Consider the following 7,500-nt stretch of genomic DNA (forward strand, 5'->3'; position numbering starts at 1 on the left):
TACCCTGATATGTGAGTTATCCATAATCAGTTTTATAGTACAATTCTGTTCCAAAATTTCACTTTTTTTTATATAGGAATAAATGTCTTAAAAATTGTTAACTGATTAATCAATGCGTACGATCAGAAAACCATTCAATACTTATTTTTTTCCCATTATTTCGCTCTTAAAGAAGGCATGTAGGAGATTGAATCGTTGCCGCTTTTCCGCGATGCTGATTGATTCTCTCACTGTGCTTACTTCGTGAGCATTTGTTATCGTATATTTTGACAGTTGTTGTGCGTGTATCAAGGGGTTAAACCCTCGGTTGTCACACGGGGTCAAAATGACCCCAACTAATTTTCAAACAGCTGCATGCTGTTCAAAAACTTGCAGTTTAAGTGGATCGCAAAAAAATCTAGAATTAAATTTAAACATTGTAGAATGTATTCTTATTATAAAAAAATTAACTTTTTGAGTGGCATCATATGTTCAAAAAAATTAAAAAAAAAATGTTTAAAAAAAGGAGGTGTAACAACCGAGGGTTAATAATATAATGGTAATAGTATAATATTAAAGCTAAGTAGCGCGAGCGAAGTGCGCGTCTGTGATGTCTAATAACTATATTATAAAAAGTAAAAAAAAATCACATATTAGAGAATTATTGAAAAATATCTCACTATATAACTTCAGATAAATTAAATCTTAATATAGTAGATGAGTTATCGTACGTGACGATATATGTATGTATATATCGAAAATATATATATCAAATATATCTTATAAAGAAAATAATTTAGTCTGGTACCATCAATGAGAAACTATAGTTAGCAGAAATTAGGGTCCATGTAGGGCCAATTGCAGGTATTTTTAGACGACACGATATCGCCGATAGCCGAGATAAATTATTCATGATCCTCCGCGCATAATTTTTCCAACGAATATTTTTACACCACGAACGCAGCGCGGCTAAAAGTAGGCTGAAATTAATTTATATTCACTGCGTAGTATCCCTACTTCCATGTTTGTTTCTTACAGGCTGCATATGCTAATTGTGTTCCGCCGACATTTCTCGCTCGTGATCCACGATTTAACGAAATCGAGATTTATCGTGAGATTTAGTTTTTTTTTTTATTAATAAAACACATGTCGATACACAGAAACATAACGATTAGCAATAGCATTGCATATAAAAAATCTTTGATGAAAAAAAATCTAAGGTGTCGACAGACGCATTGATTATATTATCTTTCAATAAACGTATTCTAATTACCTTAATAGATTCAATGATCTTTATTATTCAATGATTATATTGTTTTATCTGATCAGGATTTTGAAAGAATCCAGATCAAGCAAGTGTGCACGTTCGCACTTATTAAAGCAAACTAGTTTATTCGTTCACTTGTTTATGCGCTAGCTCAACAAAGAACAATAAAAGCCAATCTGAAATCAATTACGGGAACGTGGGACAGAACAAGGTACTTAATGTTTGAACACAAATATTTTATAAAAAAATAATATTAGTTTTATGATATAAGTGCTTTTATTATTACATCAAAAACGAAAAACAATCATTGAATTACAATTTTGCAATAATCCTTTTTAAATTAACTTGTTTTAAGAAATAAATGTCATTTTTGCTCCGTTTTGCTTTATAGATGGGACAAAAAAATAAGGCATATCTTTTTTTATTAATTTTGTCACAAGTTACATTATCACAATAGCAAAAAAATAACTTTTGTTTCCTCATAAAGGAAGCTTTGTTTTCGTAAAAAAAAATTTTTTTTGTTTTTGAAGAATATAATAGAATTAATAAAAATTGCTAATAATCAAGGGGTTCTTTTTTAATAAAATTTTGAATTTTTGCAGAAATGTTTGTTTATGCTTTAATTTCTGCAAATTTGGAGATATCGATCTATTTCTAATTTTATTATATTTTTCAGTCTTTTCTACCCCTATTTCATATATAATTCTTTAAGATTTGATTAATTAGACTCAGCTTTATACGCGATCAAAGGTCCCTAATTTTTAGAAAAATGTCTGTAATAGCTTTAACTTCTGTAAATTTTAAGATATCGGTCTATTTTTAATTTTGTTATATTCTTCAGTCTTCTCTATTTCTATTTTATGTAATTCTTTAAGGCCGGTATTCATAGTCGGGTCTTATATTCAAGATCGTCTTAAGTATAGTCTTAAGGCGTCATCAGCCAATCAGAGGGCTGTATTAGCATCTTAAGACGTCACTTCCTCTATGAGGAAGCCAAGTGCAAATTTTTAATTTGCACCATTTTAATCTTGCTTCTCTTTTGCCTTTTCTTTTTCTCTCTCTCTCTCTCTCTCTCTCTCTCTCCGCCTCTGTTCTTCTATTTTTTAAATTTAATAGAACGTTATTGGTTCACAAATTAACTGGTTAGCTTTATACTTTTTTTTAGTAGCACGAGAGATTTTGTTCTTTTTAAGTGGATAATTTTTTGGATTACTTTTTGGCAAAGCCAGGCATCTTTTTATTGGTTTCTTGATTTTTTTCTCATTTTTAGCTCCAATTTTAATAAAGTAAATTGTAAAACAACTACAGAAAACATGTATGGCAGAACGGAATAATACCCTACAGTCTTATTTTTAGATTAAGTAGTTGTGACAGGATAAATTTAAAACTTAAAGACAAAAACACAGGGTTAGAAGTAAATGAAGTATATTATAACATAGTATACACAGAAATTATTTACAAGGAATTCTCTCTCTCTTTCTCTCTCTCTCTCTCTCTCTCTCTCTCTCTCTCTTGCATGAGATGGAAGAAGTATTCCCAATATTGTGGCAAAAACATAACAATATGATGCTACATTTAAGGCTTCAGGAATGCTGGCTACTAACTACCGTCTGGGAGTAGACAACTCTTTACTAACGATAGCTTCAAGAAATTCCCGCAAATTATATCGTTAGATGACAGAAATAAAAGGCCTATTCGCACGGTTCATTTTTTCATTTTTTCTTCTCACGTTAGAGAGAAAAAAAAGAAAGATGAACTGTGCAAGAAATTCAGCTAAAACAAACAGGCCTAAAAACTGTACTGTTCTGTCCCACGTTTTCCTATAATTATATAACATGTGACGATCAAGTACCTACGAATAGTTTTCTAGAACTTTCAATTGCGTCTTATGATCATCGGACAAAAAGTAATGATTAATCAATCAATACAATCATTAACTGTGTTATATGCTTTTATGTAATATGAAATTTGCAATTGAAATCTGTCTTAAGTAATCTATAAGGATTTTTCCAGAATAATCAATTACTTTTTAACAACAGCTTCTAGCTTATTTTTATACCATAAATCTACAATTCTACATGTACATATAAATCTACATATCTATAAATCTGAAATTAATTTCAGTTAATATTTAAATCCCTATATGCTGACTACATTAAGTAACCACTACAGGCTGTTTAAAAGTCGTCCTGCGATTTGGTTAAACATATAAAAAATATAAAATATTGAGTGCGTGATAAAAATTATGTAAATTAAGGCAAGAAATATTAAATGTACTTAACCGCTAACTTTGTTATTTAAATTATAAACTAACTTTGTTATTTAAATTTATGAATATCAAGGAAAAAGCCGGAGACAGAGCCAGGCTATCATTAAAACATGATTGATTGTTTTGGAAAATTCCTGAGGAATATTACCAAGAAACCTCGATAGTTCTGTCCGATCCGAATTTTAATTCTAAAGATTCCTTCACTGACGTAGTATCGATGAATCTGCATTTAATGAAACATAATAATTTTAAGTCAATAGCAGTAAATTTCTGACGTTAGCACTGTTATAATTACACATTATACAACCGTATTCTACATAAACACAAATCTCGTAACTTGATGTCTCTTTTAAAGTTTCTTTCATTCATACGGAAATTTACGTTTCTACTTATACAAGCTATGTATTTAGCATCTGTGAAAGATATATCTAAGTACATATTATATTTTAGGAGTTTTTATAACTAATTTTTTACACAAATTTAGAATGCAAAAATCAGACTTTTATGATACCTTTGAATTTTTAATACTGCGGGTTATAATTAAATCCTCAAAATGCTGCTACATTTCTCAAACTGCTACATTTCTCAAATTTTTTTTGTTAATAACTTTTGAATAAACAATGAGCGCAGGTTGAAACCTTCTGAAGATCACTCAGGAGGGTGACCTTGACAACATACTAAAATATCAAGGTCATCCAAGGTGATCCCCTCCGTGTGCACAATTACCTATTCGTCTTTTCTGGACATCCGCGCACTCATTTAAATGCACCGCAAAATCTTCATTTAATTCTTTTGTCTTTGATTATTTCCAGAGGATGAGATAAATATAAGCTTTGAAAGAAGAGAGAGAGAGAGAGAGAGAGAGAGAGAGAGAGAAGCATAGCAGTACTTTCTGTTTGATTTTTACTTTATTTAGTTTAGCACACATTGAAGAGAGCACACAGTGCAAATTATGTCATTTTTGCCCGCAAACAGCGTTTCAGGCAATGTCAAGAGTAAATTACATAAGCGTTCTCAAAATTATATCGCGCGTAAAAAATAGGAAACACTATAACATTTAAAATGTCGGAAGTTTTAGACAGTTTAGACCAGAGTTGGGTAAGTTAATTTTTTAAAATGAATTATAAATCAAGTTACAGTTAATAAGTTTAAGTTTATGTATTTTAAAAATAACCAGTTAAAGTTAAAAATTAACTTATTTTTATATTAGCTAAGTTAAAAATTATTACTTTTTTAACTTTTTAATTTAACTTTTTACTAATTATAACTAGTTACCCAACCTTGGTTTAGACGAATGGCCTACTAAATTCAGCTAAACTAGTCATTAATCGTCTTAACGAAGAAACAAGAAACATTTATTACGAATATATTATGTGTAATAAAATAACAGTAGATTTTTTCTAGTGACGCATGTGAAGTGAGATAAGATCAATAACGTTTATAAATGCAAATGAAGATCACAGGAAAAGGATTTGAGGATGCTTTCTTGCCATTCGTCGTGTTATAATCTGTTTCTTTTATTCCTCTTGCGCACGCGAGATTTCTCCCAACTGATCGCCGCAGGAGCAATTCTTCCGGACGATCACGAAGATGAGGCCGAGATTGCAACCACTTATATTAACGCCTTGCCGCAAATGCACGCCACTTATACTGCAATCTGACACAAACACATTCCCGGTATAGTTTTTCGCCGGTGTAATGATTCCCTTAATCCGTGACGTGGTCTTTACGTGAAAATTCAACGCTCTCGAGATTTACGTATTGTTTCGCATACTTTTTAAACAACATGATATTACGAGAAAATTCTAAAATAGGTCAGAAATTTTATTCCTTGACCTAATTGGAACTGATTTTTTTTAACGAAAATCTACTTTCAAAACTTTTCTATACTTTTAAATTAGCAATAAATAAAAACTTTCAAATATTCCGACGATTTAAAAGAAGATAATTTTAAATTACTCAAAAGATACGCGAAGTTTTGCACATCATAAAATAATCTCTTAGAATTGCCTCATATCTCCTAAAATTGCCACAAAGAAATTATGTAACAAATTGAACGTTGACTTATTACAATAGAGATAACAATTATATTTTATATTTTCTTTTGTATGTATATAATGATGATAATTCTGTGAACTGTAAGAACTGTTGAGAGTTTATATAACGTCACACAGCAGATCCTGCTCTTTCCACGTGCTATCATTCTACGTGCTCTTGTTTACGGCTTATCGTTATCTTTGCTTCCACTTCGCAAGAAAGCTAATCACGTTCTCACACGAGTGAGTATTTAGTCTATGAGATATAATATATCGCTAGATTCGCGCAAAACTAAGTAAAGGATACAAATTGCGTAAGAAGAAAATGTGTACGGGAAATACGTTTATACTATCTAGGCAAACGATAATAAATTAATCAAATCGAGAAAGGTGGAAAGGAAGTTGTACCAAGCATTGAGACACCTGACTCAAACGGGCAGGTCAATGACCGACGATTTCGTAACGAAACCGCAGATCAGACGATTGAATTCGCTTAATTATCGGCGGCCTCTCGCAACCAGGGTCAAGTTCTTCGAAGATCATGCAACAGTTAGAACCTTGACGTGTCTCCCGCTCCTTTCGCGACCGTCGTGTTGCATTGCGTTATACAGGTCGTAAAACCGCTCGTAAATTACTCGATGTCCTATATTTTAAATAAACCTTCAAGATCACGTAGAATTTTTTAATGGAATTCCATAATTTCTGTCCGCAAAGTTGCACGAGAAAGTTTATTTAGATCGTCGCGTACGTAAAAAGTACGTTTTTACGCGCAGTTTATAACTGCGCTTCGGTCATGCGAATGCCCGAAAAGTCGGTTAGGGTCAATTCAAGCAGATTGGAGGACGCGTGGATGGAGTGGCGTAAACTTATTATTATCTCGATATCAGCGAAGTCGACACACTTGGCGCGGGATAAAAAAACATAAATGTAGTGGCCCCGAAAGTTTGATGAATTATCGATGATACTTGAAAAAGTTTCCATGCGAGAAAGATTGAGTAATCCGTTAACTTAGGTTCTTCGTTTGAAGGATCGAGTAACCTTGGAAAGGTCAAGAAGCAGACGACAACTTTCGCGAAGTGACGGAAACGGCCTTAAATATAAAAAAAAAAAAAAAACGTAAAACTTGGAGCGACTTAGAGGCAACTGAAAGTATATCAATGTTCTAGATCAATCGCTTTAATAAATGGAGAAGTCGTCGGATCTTGACGTGGCTCATCAATTACAAAGTTAAAGTGCGTGCCAAACAAACGTTATTTAATTATCTTTTCCATAAAGAAATCTTTTTAATTTTTTAATTGCAAAGATAATTAACTGTGTGTGTGTGTGAGTATCAGAAACAATACTTAAACTCCTAAATTACTCCTAAAACTGTTTGCCTAGTTCTTACAATTAGTGATATATGTATTTGTCACAATGGCAAAAACGTTCGGATGGATACGGGGAAATCCCTTGGTATGTATGCAAATAAGATACTTCCTGACGCATATCTACATATAGCTCGAAATTCCATGCATTATATTATTAACCGGATATTTTGCTATACGTGCTGGACTTTGGACCCCGCTATAACAGGCATACTGTTCAAAGTCTAAACCTAGACCACGTGGACTTTGAATATGTCCCGGTCCAAAAATGTTTCCCACAAAAAAATAATTACCTGTGCAATTAGGAATGTGACTTTTCGGAGAAAAACATCGCAAATAAATTTCGTATTATTCTAGTTCAATGTATGTGTTTATGAAAAACTTTTCCAACGCGTTTAAAATGCCATGTACAAACTACCTTGATAATGAAAGGATTGTATGAATAAATATATTATACATGAATATATTTATTACACAATAGTTTTTTATAGATTTGTCTGTAAAAATTAATCGGTTTTTTATTGAAATCTTTCTCAGAGATTCTTTATTGAAATCTTTCTTTTATTCAAGTATTTGATTAGTTAA

The 7,500-nt window shown here is 31.9% G+C and overlaps 1 protein-coding gene across 2 annotated transcripts in view; it reads right to left on the reverse strand.

Annotated features, from left to right (window-relative positions):
* Window positions 1-7,451: 7,451 nt before the first annotated feature.
* LOC139815288 (phospholipase B1, membrane-associated) overlaps window positions 7,452-7,500 on the reverse strand; it is a 9,983-nt gene continuing 9,934 nt past the window's right edge. Inside the window, exon 9 of one of the 2 annotated variants that reach the window (XM_071782096.1) lies at window positions 7,452-7,500. This exon is cut by the window's right edge and continues 582 nt beyond it. The gene's annotated coding sequence lies outside the window, so the exon portion shown is untranslated. The other variant, XM_071782097.1, reaches the window with a different exon arrangement.

The sequence above is a fragment of the Temnothorax longispinosus genome, chromosome 6, assembly GCF_030848805.1.
Source record: "Temnothorax longispinosus isolate EJ_2023e chromosome 6, Tlon_JGU_v1, whole genome shotgun sequence".
NCBI classification, from domain to species: Eukaryota; Metazoa; Arthropoda; class Insecta; order Hymenoptera; family Formicidae; genus Temnothorax; species Temnothorax longispinosus.